The sequence below is a fragment of the Mustelus asterias genome, chromosome 30, assembly GCF_964213995.1.
Source record: "Mustelus asterias chromosome 30, sMusAst1.hap1.1, whole genome shotgun sequence".
NCBI lineage: Eukaryota > Metazoa > Chordata > Chondrichthyes > Carcharhiniformes > Triakidae > Mustelus > Mustelus asterias.
Window position 1 is genome coordinate 2,105,940 of NC_135830.1, and position 16,600 is coordinate 2,122,539.

At 45.8% G+C, this 16,600-nt stretch overlaps 7 non-coding genes across 7 annotated transcripts; 2 read left to right on the top strand and 5 right to left on the bottom strand.

Moving 5' to 3' along the window:
* Positions 1–1,744: 1,744 nt before the first annotated feature.
* Positions 1,745–1,826, bottom strand: trnas-aga (transfer RNA serine (anticodon AGA)). The gene has a single exon. It is a non-coding gene; the product is annotated as a tRNA-Ser (tRNA).
* A 5,799-nt stretch (positions 1,827–7,625) lies between these two features.
* Positions 7,626–7,707, bottom strand: trnas-aga (transfer RNA serine (anticodon AGA)). Its single transcript has one exon. It is a non-coding gene; the product is annotated as a tRNA-Ser (tRNA).
* A 1,985-nt stretch (positions 7,708–9,692) lies between these two features.
* Positions 9,693–9,766, top strand: trnai-aau (transfer RNA isoleucine (anticodon AAU)). Its single transcript has one exon. It is a non-coding gene; the product is annotated as a tRNA-Ile (tRNA).
* A 740-nt stretch (positions 9,767–10,506) lies between these two features.
* Positions 10,507–10,588, bottom strand: trnas-aga (transfer RNA serine (anticodon AGA)). The gene has a single exon. It is a non-coding gene; the product is annotated as a tRNA-Ser (tRNA).
* A 1,981-nt stretch (positions 10,589–12,569) lies between these two features.
* trnai-aau (transfer RNA isoleucine (anticodon AAU)) lies at positions 12,570–12,643 on the top strand. Its single transcript has one exon. It is a non-coding gene; the product is annotated as a tRNA-Ile (tRNA).
* A 794-nt stretch (positions 12,644–13,437) lies between these two features.
* trnas-aga (transfer RNA serine (anticodon AGA)) lies at positions 13,438–13,519 on the bottom strand. Its single transcript has one exon. It is a non-coding gene; the product is annotated as a tRNA-Ser (tRNA).
* Positions 13,520–16,364: 2,845 nt separating this feature from the next.
* On the bottom strand, positions 16,365–16,446 carry trnas-aga (transfer RNA serine (anticodon AGA)). Its single transcript has one exon. It is a non-coding gene; the product is annotated as a tRNA-Ser (tRNA).
* Between the last annotated feature and the right edge of the window lie 154 nt (positions 16,447–16,600).

A 16,600-nucleotide genomic window follows, 5' to 3' on the forward strand; every position in this document is an offset into this window, starting at 1 on the left:
AAACATTGTCTTTAAGATGTGGCAGAAGGGTGTCTCATGCGTTGCTGATGACAGCGAAACACGTCTGGATCGGAAGAAAATTCCTTCAGCAAGCATGGATGGAAGGTTCATTGAGGAGCAGCGGTGAGGCAACGTATAATATCCCTGGCAACGAGCACGATGCTTTCTTCCAATTTATTCTCATTCCAATTCCCACAGGGTGCCTCGTTATGAAGTCACGCACGAGAGAGTAAGCAAAAGATAAAATACCAATTCGCTCACCGCAGTGTGAAGCGGGACCTGTGACATGGGGCTGCTGTGTGACTGTTACTGATAGAAAGAGGTGGAACCCAAGGGCAGTTGGGCTGTGTTTTGTTCAGCCATTCAAAACTTGATGAATTACTCGAACCGTTAAATCGTGTTGAATGACAGCCTTTCGGGAATATATTTCAGTTCACTGAAGGTGCAACTCACAGAATCATTGATCCAAATTTCAAATTGAAAGGATTCAGGTTAATTCTGCTCTGAAACACACGCCCGCATTTTGCAGCCCTGGCTGCCAGACTTCCAGATGGAGCAAATATTCCACAAATGGCAAATGCATCCAGTCTGCCAAACGGCTCCATTTTGACAATATTCCGACTGAATTTCGCAACATATTTTAAGATTTTAGCAGAACAAAATATTTCAAATAAAACCGGGGGGTGCACCTCAAATGCACGTTGTGATTGCCCCAGCCAAATCCTATGAAAGTCATTTAAAAAGAAAATGCCATTCCATCAGGTTGAAGATGCGCGATCAGTCAGCAGTCAAAAATGTAAACTTCTGCACTGAATGATGGAACTCAATAGAAACAAGCCGTGGCTCATCGTGGGGTTTGCTTCTGACGTCGGGCGGTTAGCTCAGGTGGTTAGAGCGTGGTGCTAATAACGCCATGGTGGCGGGTTCATTCCTCGTACTGGCCACTTGTGGTTACCCATGTGGCAGTTTCTGCCTTTTTTTCGTCGACACAGGCTGATTCACTTCGCGTACTTGCACAATGGCAAGGTGCAGCGTTTTTTTCTCCATGATAACTTTTAAAGTGGGAAAATTTCTCCCAACTATTCTGGCAAATTGCCCATCTTTTCAAACTTCTGTGCCACAAACCGGGAGGACGAATGTGGAAGGTTACGAATGTGGAAAGCGGAAAAGGCGTTTTCTTTGCAAAGAGTGGACTGGGGCGAAAGATTGAGCTTCATCTAATTAAATTCACAACGGAGTGCCTACATAATTTTCTTCATTTGACTACGAAATCTTTTATAAAAGCACTGGGATCATGCTCAGCTGCTAACATCTGCAGTTTGACCTCAGTACGGAGCGTTACGGCTGATGCTGGCTGGTCACCACTCTTCAGAAAAGACATGAGGAACGGGACAGGTGACACTGCCTGCGAGGTTTACAATGATAAAGTAATTCCGTAATGAGGCGGTGTTGGAGAACTTCGGGTAGTTCCACGAAGAACATAGAAAATTCGAAGATGTCCCAACTGTCATTTTCCAGCTGATACGGGATTTCGACAGAGCAAACAGTCAAAATACTCACTCTCCGCGCAGGTGAACAACTGAAGTTGTCAGATGCAAATCTGTTGAGAAAACATCTGGAGAGAACAGGCGGATCGGCATCAACTTCACGCATAGTTGTTGGGATATGTAACCATTCCACAGTGAAAAACGATTGAGGGTGCATTCCTTTCCAACGAGTCGTAGCGTTCCAGGAGTGAGAAATACGTAGTCAACATGATTCGAACATGCGCGGCGAACCCCCAATGGATTTCTAGCCCATCGCCTTAACCACTCGGCCATGACTACACGGCCGCAATCATTAAAAAATCATACTGATATCCAGTCAATAATTCTTACAGCCGGCGTCCTTGATGTGATGTTGACCTCTTGTGATGGATACAAATGCGATTAATTTCGCTGCTGATGTCATGCGTCTGTGTTCTTTCCCCATGTCGGCTCAATTTCATCTATCGTCTAACGTCCTTTTCATTCGGATACAGCAGATGGGTGTATTGAATCAAACATTTGCAAGCATTCTATCTATATCCATACACTCAGAACGAGATGGAACACAAACTTTCCATCCCAAAATAGCTCCCTTCAAGGAGCGTTAGGAAAACAAGCTTTTGAATGCGCAAAACTAATGCAGATATATTAGAGTATGTGCAGATTCGGAATCCAATCCGGCTCTCCCACATGGTGGTGACATTTGCGGTTTCTGAATCACCAATGGACAAATTTGAAATGAGCCCTTCGGGAATACCTTCCTGTTCTCTGAAGATGCAACTCCCGCATTCATTGATCCACAATTTAAGATGAGCTCGGACCGGTTAGTTTATACGGCTGGAACGTGTTGCTAATAACGCTGCGACTGAGAGTTCAATCCACGTACTGTCCAAATTTGGTTACCTCTGTCTGTGGAGCCCGGGTTGACGCTATGCTCAGTGGCAATGGCTTTTTCGACAGGCTGAGTCTCTTCGCGTAATTCTGTACAGTCACGATGACGTTGACAATTTTTCAACTGGGAAAGAGTCTGCCTCCCATCCTGACAAATTGTCCATCCTTTCACACTTCTGTGCCACAAATCTGTCGTAACATTTGAGCAACCCTTGGTCGCTCTACAACGAAACACATACAGACGACAGGCACCTGGATGCCAACTGTGATCATTCCTCTCATTCGCTTCAATGTTTTGTCAATATTCACGTCAGCCAATCTTGTTACAACAAATCATACCAGCTTACTTTGAAACACTGCATTCAACCGATCAACACATCGCTTCACACGAATTGATAATGCGCTTCACACCTAATTTACGCAAATACTGAGTTTTTTCAGAAGAACAGCTGTTCGGCTGGAAATCTCGAAACTGGCGGTTAGTTGGTCGTCACGCTCAACACATTAACCGCCAAACATTGTCTTTAAGATGTGGCAGAAGGGTGTCTAATGTGTTGCTGATGACAGCGAAAAAGTCGGGATCGAAAGGAAATTCCTTCAGCAAGCATGGATGGAAACTTCATTGAGGAGACGCCGTGAGGCAACGTATCATATCCCTGGCAACGAGCACGATGCTTTCTCCACATTATTATCTCAATCCAATTCCCACAGTGTGCCTCCTTATGAAGTCTCGCACGAGAGAGTAAGCAAAAGATAAAATACCAATTCGCTCCCCCCAGTGTGAAGCGGGACCTGTGACATGGGGCTGCTGTGTGACTGTTACTGATAGAAAGAGTTGGATCACAAGGGCAGTTGGGCTGTGTTTTGTTCAGCCTTTCAAATCTTGATGAATTACTCGAACCGTTAAATCGTGTTGAATGACAGCCTTTGGAAATATATTTCTGTTCACCGAAGGTACAACTCACAGACTGATTGATGCAAATTTCAAATTGAACGGATTCCGGTTAATTCTGCGCTTGAACACACGCCCCCATTTTGCAGCTCTGGCTGCCAGACTTCCAGATGGAGCAAATATTCCACAAATGGCAAATGCATCCAGTGTGCAAAATGGCACCATGTTGACAATATTCCGACTGAATTTCGCAACATATTTTCCTATTTTAGCAGAAAAAAATATTTCAAATAAAACATCAAATGCTCGTTGTGATTGCCCCAGCCAAATCCCATGAAAGTCATTTAATAAGAAAATGCCATTCCATCAGGTTGAAGATGCGCGATCAGTCAGCAGTGAAAAATGGAAACTTCTGCACTTAGTGATGGAACTGAACTGAAAGAAGCAGTGGCTCATCGTGGGGGCTGCTGGCCACGTCGGGCGGTGAGCTCAGGTGGTTCGAGCGTGGTGCCCATAACACCAAGGTCGCGGGTTCAATCCGCGTGCTTGCCACATTCGCTTATCCGTGTGGGGCAGTTTCTGCTGTCTTTTCGTCGACACAGGGTGATTCCCATTGGTAGCTTGCACAATGGCAAGGAGCAGCTTTTTTTCTCCTTGATAACTTTTAAAGTGGGAAAATTTCTTCCAACCATTCTAACAAATTGCCCATCTTTTCAAACTTCTGTGCCACAAACCGGGAGGACGAATGTGGAAGGTCACGAAGGTGGAAGGCGGGAAAGGCGTTTTCTTTGCAAAGAGTGGACTGGGGAGAAAGATTGAGCTTCATCTAATTAAATTCACAACGGAGTGCAGATATCATGTTCTTCATTTGGCTACGAAATCGTTTATGAAAGCACTGGGATCATGCTCAGGTGGTAACATCTGCAGTTTGACCTCAGTACGGAGCTTTACGGCTGATGCTGGCTGGTCACCACTCTTCAGAAAAGACATGAGGAACGGGACAGGTGACACTGCCTGCGAGGTTTACAATGATAAAATAAGTCCGTAATGAGGCGGTGTTGGAGATGTTCGGGTAGTTCCACGAAGAACATAGAAAATCGAAGATGTCACAACTGTGATTTTCCAGCTGATACGGGATTTCGACAGAGTCAACAGTCAAAATACTCACTCTCCGCGCAGGTGAAGAACTGAAGCTGTCAGATGCAAATTTGTTGAGAAAACATCTGGAGAGGACAGGCGGATCGGCATCAACTTCACGCACAGCTGGTGGGACATGTCACCATTCCACAGGGAATAAGGATTGAAGATGCCATCTTTTCCAGCGAGTCGTAGTGATACGGAAATGAGAAATGCGGAGTCAGCAGGATTCGAACTTGCGCGGGGAAACCCCAATGGACCCCTCGTCCATCGCCTTACCCACTCGGCCATGACTACACGGTCCAATGAGCCAGAAATCATACTGATACCCACTCAATAATTCTTACAGCCGGCCTCCTTGAAGTGATGCTGACCTCTTGTGATGGATACGAATGCGATTAATTTCTCTGCTGATGTCATGCGTCTGTCTTCTTTCCCCATGTCGGCTCAATTTCATCTGTCGTCTAACGTCCTTTTCATTCGGATACAGCACATGGGTGGATTGAAACAAACATTTGCAAGCATTCTATATCTGTCCATACACTCAGAACTGGACGGAACACAAACTTGACATCCCAAAATAGCTCCCTTCAAGGCGCCTTAGGAAAACGAGCTGTTGAATGCGCAAAACTGATGCAGATATATTAGAGTATGTGCGGATTCGGAATCCAATCCGGCTCTCCCACATGGTGGTGACATTTGCCGTTTTTGAATCACCAGTGGACAAATTTGAATTGAGCCCTTCGAGAATATCTTTCTGTTCACTGAAGATGTAACTCCCGCAATCATTGATCCAAAATTTAAGATGAGCTGGGGCCGGTTAGTTTATACGGCTGGAGAATGTTGCAAATAACGCTGCGACTGAGGGTTCAATCCTCGTACTGTCCAAATGCGGTTACCTCTGTCTGTGGAGCCCGGTTTACGTGATGTTCAGTGGCAATGGCTTTTTCGAACAGCCTGAGTCGCTTCGCGTACTTCTGTACACTCACGATGCCGTTGACAATTTTTCAACTGGGAAAAAGTCTGCCTCCCATCCTGACAAATTGTCCATCTTTTCACACTTCTGTGCCACAAATCGGTCGGTGACATTTGAGCAAACCTTGACCGCTCGACAGCGAAACACATACGGACGACCGGTCAGCTGGATGTCAACTGTGATCCTTCCTCTCATTCGCTTCAATGTTTTGTCAATATTCACGTCAGCCAACCTTGTTGCAAGAAATCATACCAGCTTACTTTGACGCACTGCATTCAACCGATCAACACATCGCTTCACACGAATTGATAATGCGCTTCAAACCTAATTTACGGAAATACTGAGTTTTTTCAGAAGAACAGCTATTCGGCTGGAAATCTCGAAACTGGCAGTCAGTTGGTCGTCACGCTCAACACATTAACCGCTAAACATTGTCTTTAAGATGTGGCAGAAGGGTGTCTAATGTGTTGCTGATGACAGCGAAAAAGTCGGGATCGGAAGGAAATTCCTTCAGCAAGCATGGATGGAAACTTCATTGAGGAGCCGTCGTGAGGCAACGTATAATATCCCTCGCAACGAGCACGATGCTTTCTCCACATTTTTATGTCATTCCAATTCCCACAGTGTGCCTCGTTATGAAGCGTCGCACGAGAGAGGAAGCAAAAGATAAAATACCAATTCGCTCTCCCAGTGTGAAGCGGGACCTGTGACATGGGGCTGCTGTGTGACTGTTACTGATAGAAAGAGTTGGATCACAAGGGCAGTTGGGCTGTGTTTTGTTCAGCCTTTCAAATCTTGATGAATTACTCGAAACGTTAAATCGTGTTGAATGACAGCCTTTGGAAATATATTTCTGTTCACTGAAGGTGCAACTCACAGAATCATTGATGCAAAAATCAAATTGAACGGATTCCGGTTAATTCTGCGCTTGAACAGACGCCCCCATTTTGCAGCCCTGGCTGCCAGACGTCCAGATGGAGCAAATATTCCACAAATGGCAAATGCATCCAGTCTGCAAAATGGCAACATGTTGACAATATTCCGACTGAATTTCGCAACATATTTTACTATTTTCGCAGAAAAAAATATTTCAAATAAAACCGGGGGGGTGTGGGGGGGGGGGGGGGGGGGGGTGGGGGGGGGGGGTGTGGTGAACATCAAATGCACGTTGTGATTGCCCCAGCCAAATCCCATGAAAGTCATTTAAAACGAAAATGTCATTCCATCAGTTTGAAGATGCGCGATCAGTCAGCGGTGAAAAATTTAAACTTCTGCACTGAATGATGCAACTCAATAGAAAAACGCAGTTGCTCATCGTGGGCTTCGTATGCGAGGTCGACCGGTTAGCTCAGGTGGTTAGAGCGTGGTGCTAATAACGCCAAGGTCGCGACTTCAATCCCCGTACTGGCCACCTGCGATTACCCGTGTGGGCACAACGTGTCGTCTTTTCGTCGGCCGAGGCTGATCCGCTTTGCATTCTTCCACACCGGCAAAGTGCAGCTTTTTTTTCACCTTGACAACTTTTCAACTGGAAAAACTTCTTCCAACCGTTCTGACAAATTGCCCATCTTTTCAAACTTCTGTGCCACAAACAGAAAGGGCGAATGTGGAAGGTTACGAGACGGGAAAGGAGTTTTCATTGCAAAGAGTGGACCGGCGGAGAAAGATTGAGCTTCATCTAATTAAATTCACAACGGAGTGCTGAAATAATGTCCTTCATTTGGCTACGAAATCGTTTATAAAAGCACTGGGAACATGCTCAGGTGGTCACATCTGCAGTTTGACCTCAGTACGGAGCTTACGGCTGATGCTGGCTGGTCACCACTCTTCAGAAAAGACATTAGGAAGAGGACAGGTGACACTGCCTGGGAGGTTTACAATGATAAAATAAGTCCGTTATGAGGCGGTGTTGGAGACGTTCGGGTAGTTCCACGTCGATCATAGAAAATTGGAAGATGTCCCAACTCTGATATTCCAGCTGATACGGGATTTCGACAGAGTAAACAGTCAAAATATTCCCTCTCCGCGCAGGTGAATAACTGAAGTTGTCAGGTGCAAATGTGTTGAGAAAACATGTGGAGAGGACAGGCGGACCGGCATCAACTTCATGCAGATTGGTGGGATATGTAACCATTCCACAGGGAAAAATGATTGAAGATGCCATCCTTTCCAGCGAGTCGTTGAGAAACGGAAATGAGAAATGCGTAGTAAACAGGATTCAAACCTGCGCGGTGAAACACCAATGGATTTCTAGTCCATCGCCTTATCCACTCGGCCATGACTACAAGGTCAAGTGAGCCAGAAATCATACTGATACCCACTCAATAATTCTTACAGCCGGCCTCCTTGAAGTGATGCTGACCTCTTGTGATGGATACGAATGCGATTAATTTCTCTGCTGATGTCATGCGTCTGTCTTCTTTCCCCATGTCGGCTCAATTTCATCTGTCGTCTAACGTCCTTTTCATTCGGATATAGCACATGGGTGGATTGAAACAAGCATTTGCAAGCATTCTATATCTGTCCATACACTCAGAACTGGATGGAACACAAAGCTTACATCCCAAAATAGCTCCCTTCAAGGCGCCTTAGGAAAACGAGCTCTTGAATGCGCAAAACTAATGCAGATACATTAGAGTATGTGCGGATTCGGAATCCAATCCGGCTCTCCCACATGGTGGTGACATTTGCCGTTTCTGAATCTCCAGTGGACAAATTTGAATTGAGCCCTTCGAGAATATCTTTCTGTTCACTGAAGATGCAACTCCCGCAATCATTGATCCAAAATTTAAAATGAGCTGGGGCCGGTTCGTTTATACGGCTGGAGCATGTTGCTCATAACGCTGCGACTGAGGGTTCAATCCTCGTACTGTCCAAATGCGGTTACCTCTGTCTGTGGAGCCCGGTTTACGTTATGCTCAATGGCAATGGCTTTTTCGAACAGCCTGAGTCGCTTCGCGTACTTCTGTACACTCACGATGCCGTTGACAATTTTTCAACTGGGAAAAAGTCTGCCTCCCATCCTGACAAATTGTCCATCTTTTCACACTTCTGTGCCACAAATCGGTCGGTGACATTTGAGCAAACCTTGACCGCTCGACAGCGAAACACATACGGACGACCGGTCAGCTGGATGTCAACTGTGATCATTCCTCTCAGTCGCTTCAATGTTTTGTCAATATTCACGTCAGCCAACCTTGTTGCAAGAAATCATACCAGCTTACTTTGACGCACTGCATTCAACCGATCAACACATCGCTTCACACCAATTGATAATGCGCTTCACACCTAATTTACGCAAATACTGAGTTTTTTCAGAAGAACAGCTATTCGTCTGGAAATCTCGAAACTGGCAGTTAGTTGGTCGTCACGCTCAACAGATTAAACGCTAAACATTGTCTTTAAGATGTGGCAGAAGGGTGTCTAAAGTGTTGCTGATGACAGCGAAAAAGTCGGGATCGGAAGGATATTTCTTCAGCAAGCATGGATGGAAACTTCATTGAGGAGCCGCCGTGAGGCACCGTATCATATCCCTCGCAACGAGCACGATGCTTTCTCCACATTTTTATGTCATTCCAATTCCCACAGTGTGCCTCGTTATGAAGCGTCGCACGAGAGAGTAAGCAAAAGATAAAATACCAATTCGCTCTCCCAGTGTGAAGCGGGACCTGTGACATGGGGCTGCTGTGTGACTGTTACTGAGACAAAGAGTTCGATCACAAGGGCAGTTGGGCTGTGTTTTGTTCAGCCTTTGAAATCTTGATGAATTACTCGAACCGTTAAATCGTGTTGAATGACAGCCTTTGGAAATATATTTCTGTTCACTGAAGGTGCAACTCACAGAATCATTGATGCAAAAATCAAATTGAACGGATTCCGGTTAATTCTGCGCTTGAACACACGCCCCCCATTTTGCAGCCCTGGCTGCCAGACTTCCAGATGGAGCAAATATTTCACAAAAAGCAAATGCATCCAGTCTGCAAAATGGCAACATATTGACAATATTCCGAATGCATTTCGCAACATATTTTACGATTTTAGCAGAACAAAATATTTCAAATAAAACCGGGGGGGGGGGGGGGTGAACATCAAATGCACGTTGTGATTGCCCCAGCCAAATCCCATGAAAGTCATTTAAAACGAACATGCCATTCCATCAGGTGGAAGATCAGCGCGATCAGTCAGCAGTGAAAAATTAAAACTTCTGCACTTAATGATGCAACTCAATAGAAAAACGCAGTTGCTCATCGTGGGCTTCGTTTGCGACGTCGGCCGGTTAGCTCAGGTGGTTAGAGCGTGGTGGTAATAACGCCAAGGTAGCGGGTTCAATCCCCGTACTGGCCACAGCAGAGGCTGATCCGCTTCGCGTTCTTCCACACCGGCAAAGCGCAGCTTTTCTTTCTCCTTGACAACCTTTCAACTGGAAAAATTTCTTCCAACCGTTCTGACAAATTGCCCATCTTTTCAATCTTCTGTGCCACAAACCGAAAGGGCGAATGTGGAAGGGAAAAGAGTTTTCATTGCAAAGAGTGGACCGGCGGAGAAAGATTGAGCTTTATCGAATAAATTCACAACGGAGTGCTGACATAATGTCCTTCATTTGGCTACGAAATCGTTTATAAAAGCACTGGGATCATGCTCAGGTGGTCACATCTGCAGTTTGACCTCAGTCCGAAGCCTTACGGCTGATGCTGGCTGGTCACCACTCTTCAGAACAGACATTAGGAAGAGGACAGGTGACACTGCCTGGGAGGTTTACAATGATAAAATAAGTCCGTTATGAGGCGGTGTTGGAGACGTTCGGGTCGTTCCACGTCGAACAGAGAAAATTCGAAGATGTCCCAACTCTGATATTCCAGCTGATGCTGGATTTCGACAGAGTAAACAGTCAAAATACTCCCTCTCCGCGCAGGTGAATAACTGAAGTTGTCAGGTGCAAATTTCTTGAGAAAACATCTGGAGAGGACAGGCGAACCGGCATCAACTTCACGCAAATTGGTGGGATATGTCACCATTCCACAGGGAAAAATGATTGAAGATGCCATCCTTTCCAGCGAGTCGTCGTGAAACGGAAGTGAGAAATGCGTAGTCAGCAGAATTCGAACCTGCGCGAGGAAACCCCAATGGACTTCTAGTCCATCGCCTTAACCACTCGGCCATGACTACACGGTCAAATGCGTGAGGAATCATACTGATACCCACTCAATACTTCTTATAGCCGGCCTTTTTGACGTGATGCTGACCTCTTGTGATGGATACGAATGCGATTAATTTCTCTGCTGATGTCATGCGTCTGTCTTCTTTCCCCATGTCGGCTCAATTTCATCTGTCGTCTAACGTCCTTTTCATTCGGATACAGCACATGGGTGGATTGAAACAAACAATTGCAAGCATTCTATCTCTGTCCACACACTCAGAACTGGATGGAACATAAACTTTACATCCCAAAATAGCTCCATTCAAGGCGCCTTAGGAAATCGAGCTCTTGAATGCGCAAAACTAATGCAGATATGTTAGAGTATGTGCGGATTCGGAATCCAATCCGGCTCTCCCACATGGTGGTGACATTTGCCGTTTCTGAATCACCAGTGGACAAATTTGAATTGAGCCCATCGAGAATATCTTTCTGTTCACTGAAGATGCAACTCCCGCAATCATTGATCCAAAATTTAAGATGAACTGGGGCCGGTTAGTTAATACGGTTGGAGCATGTTGCTAATAACGCTGCGACTGAGGGTTCAATCCTCGTACTGTCCAAATGCGGTTACCTCTGTCTGTGGAGCCCGGTTTACGTTATGCTCAGTGGCAATGGCTTTTTCGAACAGCCTGAGTCGCTTCGCGTACTTCTGTACACTCACGATGCCGTTGACAATTTTTCAACTGGGAAAAAGTCTGCCTCCCATCCTGACAAATTGTCCATCTTTTCACACTTCTGTGCCACAAATCGGTCGGTGACATTTGAGCAAACCTTGACCGCTCTACAGCGAAACACAGACGGACGACCGGTCAGCTGGATGTCAACTGTCATCATTCCTCTCATTCGCTTCAATGTTTTGTCATTATTCACGTCAGCCAACCTTGTTGCAAGAAATCATACCAGCTTACTTTGACGCACTGCATTCAACCGATCAACACATCGCTTCACACGAATTGATAATGCGCTTCAAACCTAATTTACGCAAATACTGCGTTTTTTCAGAAGAACAGCGATTCGGCTGGAAATCTCGAAACTGGCGGTGAGTTGGTCGTCACGCTCAACACATTAACCGCTCAACATTGTCTTTACGATTTGGCAGAAGGGTGTCTAATGTGTTGCTGATGACAGCGAAAAAGTCGGGATCGGAAGGAAATTCCTTCAGCAAGCATGGATGGAAACTTCATTGAGGAGCCGCCGTGAGGCAACGTATAATATCCCTCGCAACGAGCACGATGCTTTCTCCACATTTTTATGTCATTCCAATTCCCGCAGTGTGCCTCGTTATGAAGCGTCGCACGAGAGAGTAAGCAAAAGATAAAATACCAATTCGCTCTCCCCACTGTGCAGCGGGACCTGTGACATGGGGCTGCTGTGTGACTGTTACTGATAGAAAGAGTTGGATCACAAGGGCAGTTGGGCTGTGTTTTGTTCAGCCTTTCAAATCTTGATGAATTACTCGAAACGTTAAATCGTGTTGAATGACAGCCTTTGGAAATATATTTCTGTTCACTGAAGGTGCAACTCACAGAATCATTGATGCAAAAATCAAATTGAACGGATTCCGGTTAATTCTGCGCTTGAACACACGCCCCCATTTTGCAGCCCTGGCTGCCAGACTTCCAGATGGAGCAAATATTCCACAAATGGCAAATGCATCCAGTCAGCAAAATGGCAACATGTTGACAATATTCCGACTGAATTTCGCAACATATTTTACTATTTTAGCCGAAAAAAATATTTCAAATAAAACAGGGGGGGGGGGGGTGAACATCAAATGCACGTTGTGATTGCCCCAGCCAAATCCCATGAAAGTCATTTAAAACGAAAATGCCATTCCATCAGGTTGAAGATGCGCGATCAGTCAGCAGTGAAGAATTTGAACTTCTGCACTGAATGATGCAGCTCAAAAGAAAAACGCAGTTGCTCATCGTGGGCTTCGTTTGCGACGTCGGCCGGTTAGTTCAGGTGGTTAGAGCGTGGTGCTAATAACGCCAAGGTCGCGGGTTCAATCCCCGTACTGGCCGCATGCGATTACCCGTGTGGGCAGAACCTGTCGCCTTTTCGTCGGCAGAGGCTGATCCGCTTCGCGTTCTTCCACACCGGCAAAGTCCAGCTTTTTTTTCTCCTTGACAACTTTTAAATTGGGAAAATTTCTTCCAACCGTTCTGACAAATTGCCCATCTTTTCAAACTTCTGTGCCACCAACCGAAAGGGCGAATGTGGAAGGTTACGAGACGGGAAAGGAGTTTTCATTGCAAAGAGTAGACCGTCCGGAGAAAGATTGAGCGTCATCTAATTAAATTCACAACGGAGTGCTGACATAATGTCCTTCATTTGGTTACGAAATCGTTTATAAAAGCACTGGGATCATGCTCAGGTGGTCACATCTGCAGTTTGACCTCAGTACGGAGCCTGACGGCTGATGCTGCCTGGTCATCACTCTTCAGAAAAGACAGTAGGAAGAGGACAGGTGACACTGCCTGGGAGGTTTACAATGATAAAATAAGTCCGTTATGAGGCGGTGTTGGAGACGTTCGGGTAGTTCCACGTCGAACATAGAAAATTGGAAGATGTCCCAACTCTGATATTCCAGCTGATACGGGATTTCGACAGAGTAAACAGTCAAAATACTCCCTCTCCGCGCAGGTCAATAACTGAAGTTGTCAGGTGCAAATTTGTTGAGAAAACATCTGGAGAGGACAGGCGGACCGGCATCAACTTCACGCAAATTGGTGGGATATGGAACCATTCCACAGGGTAAAATGATTGAAGATGTCATCCTTTCCAGCGAGTCGTAGTGAAACGGAAATGAGAAATGCGTAGTCAGCAGGATTCGAACCTGCGCGGGGAAACCCCAATGGATTTCTAGTCCATCGCCTTAACCACTCGGCCATGACTACACGGTCCAACGCGCCAGAAATCATACTGATACCCACTCAATAATTCTTAGAGCCGGCCTCCTTGAAGTGATGCTGACCTCTTGTGATGGATACAAATGCGATTAATTTCGCTGCTGATGTCATGCGTCTGTCTTCTTTCCCCATGTCGGCTCAATTTCATCTGTCGTCTAACGTCCTTTTCATTCGGATACAGCACATGGGTGGATTGAAACAAACAATTGCAAGCATTCTATATCTGTCCACACACTCAGAACTGGATGGAACATAAACTTTACATCCCAAAATAGCTCCCTTCAAGGCGCCTTAGGAAAACGAGCTCTTGAATGCGCAAAACTAATGCAGATATATTAGAGTGTGTGCGGATTCGGAATCCAATCCGGCTCTCCCACATGGTGGTGACATTTGCCGTTTCTGAATCACCAGTGGACAAATTTGAATTGAGCCCATCGAGAATATCTTTCTGTTCACTGAAGATGCAACTCCCGCAATCATTGATCCAAAATTTAAGATGAACTGGGGCCGGTTAGTTTATACGGTTGGAGCATGTTGCTAATAACGCTGCGACTGAGGGTTCAATCCTCGTACTGTCCAAATGCGGTTACCTCTGTCTGTGGAGCCCGGTTTACGTTATGCTCAGTGGCAATGGCTTTTTCGAACAGCCTGAGTCGCTTCGCGTACTTCTGTACACTCACGATGCCGTTGACAATTTTTCAACTGGGAAAAAGTCTGCCTCCCATCCTGACAAATTGTCCATCTTTTCACACTTGTGTGCCACAAATCGGTCGGTGACATTTGAGCAAACCTTGACCGCTCTACAGCGAAACACAGACGGACGACCGGTCAGCTGGATGTCAACTGTCATCATTCCTCTCATTCGCTTCAATGTTTTGTCATTATTCACGTCAGCCAACCTTGTTGCAAGAAATCATACCAGCTTACTTTGACGCACTGCATTCAACCGATCAACACATCGCTTCACACGAATTGATAATGCGCTTCAAACCTAATTTACGCAAATACTGAGTTTTTTCAGAAGAACAGCGATTCGGCTGGAAATCTCGAAACTGGCGGTTAGTTGGTCGTCACGCTCAACACATTAACCGCTCAACATTGTCTTTAAGATTTGGCAGAAGGGTGTCGAATGTGTTGCTGATGACAGCGAAAAAGTCGGGATCGGAAGGAAATTCCTTCAGCAAGCATGGATGGAAACTTCATTGAGGAGCCGCCGTGAGGCAACGTATAATATCCCTCGCAACGAGCACGATGCTTTCTCCACATTTTATGTCATTCCAATTCCCACAGTGTGCCTCGTTATGAAGCGTCGCACGAGAGAGTTAGCAAAAGATGAAATCCCAATTCGCTCTCCCCAGTGTGCAGCGGGACCTGTGACATGGGGCTGCTGTGTGACTGTTACTGATAGAAAGAGTTGGATCACAAGGGCAGTTGGGCTGTGTTTTGTTCAGCCTTTCAAATCTTGATGAATTACTCGAAACTTTAAATCGTGTTGAATGACAGCCTTTGGAAATATATTTCTGTTCACTGAAGGTGCAACTCACAGAATCATTGATGCAAAAATCAAATTGAACGAATTCCGGTTAATTCTGCGCTTGAACACACGCCCCCATTTTGCAGCCCTGGCTGCCAGACTTCCAGATGGAGCAAATATTCCACAAATGGCAAATGCATCCAGTCAGCAAAATGGCAACATGTTGACAATATTCCGACTGAATTTCGCAACATATTTTACTATTTTAGCCGAAAAAAATATTTCAAATAAAACAGGGGGGGGGGTGAACAGCAAATGCACGTTGTGATTGCCCCAGCCAAATCCCATGAAAGTCATTTAAAACGAAAATGCCATTCCATCAGCTTGAAGATGCGCGATCAGTCAGCAGTGAAGAATTTGAACTTCTGCACTGAATGATGCAGCTCAATAGAAAAACGCAGTTGCTCATCGTGGGCTTCGTTTGCGACGTCGGCCGGTTAGTACAGGTGGTTAGAGCGTGGTGCCAATAACGCCAAGGTCGCGGGTTCCATCCCCGTACTGGCCACATGCGATTACCCGTGTGGGCAGAACCTGTCGCCGTTTCGTCGGCAGAGGCTGATCCGCTTCGCGTTCTTCCACATCGGCAAAGTCCAGCTTTTTTTTCTCCTTGACAACTTTTAAATTGGGAAAATTTCTTCCAACCGTTCTGACAAATTGCCCATCTTTTCAAACTTCTGTGCCACAAACCGAAAGGGCGAATGTGGAAGGTTACGAGACGGGAAAGGAGTTTTCATTGCAAAGAGTAGACCGTCCGGAGAAAGATTGAGCGTCATCTAATTAAATTCACAACGGAGTGCTGACATAATGTCCTTCATTTGGCAACGAAATCGTTTATAAAAGCACTGGGATCATGCTCAGGTGGTCACATCTGCAGTTTGACCTCAGTACGGAGCCTGACGGCTGATGCTGCCTGGTCATCACTCTTCAGAAAAGACAGTAGGAAGAGGACAGGTGACACTGCCTGGGAGGTTTACAATGATAAAATAAGTCCGTTATGAGGCGGTGTTGCAGACGTTCGGGTAGTTCCACGTCGAACATAGAAAATTGGAAGATGTCCCAACTCTGATATTCCAGCTGATACGGGATTTCGACAGAGTAAACAGTCAAAATACTCCCTCTCCGCGCAGGTCAATACCTGAAGTTGTCAGGTGCAAATTTGTTGAGAAAACATCTGGAGAGGACAGGCGGACCGGCATCAACTCCACGCAAATTGGTGGGATATGTAACCATTCCACAGGGTAAAATGATTGAAGATGCTATCCTTTCCAGCGAGTCGTCGTGAAACGGAAGTGAGAAACGCGTAGTCAGCAGAATTCGAACCTGCGCGAGGAAACCCCAATGGACTTCTAGTCCATCGCCTTAACCACTCGGCCATGACTACACGGTCAAATGCGTCAGGAACCATACTGATACCCACTCAATACTTCTTATAGCCGGCCTTTTTGACGTGATGCTGACCTCTTGTGATGGATACGAATGCGATTAATTTCTCTGCTGATGTCATGCGTCTGTCTTCTTTCCCCATGTCGGCTCAA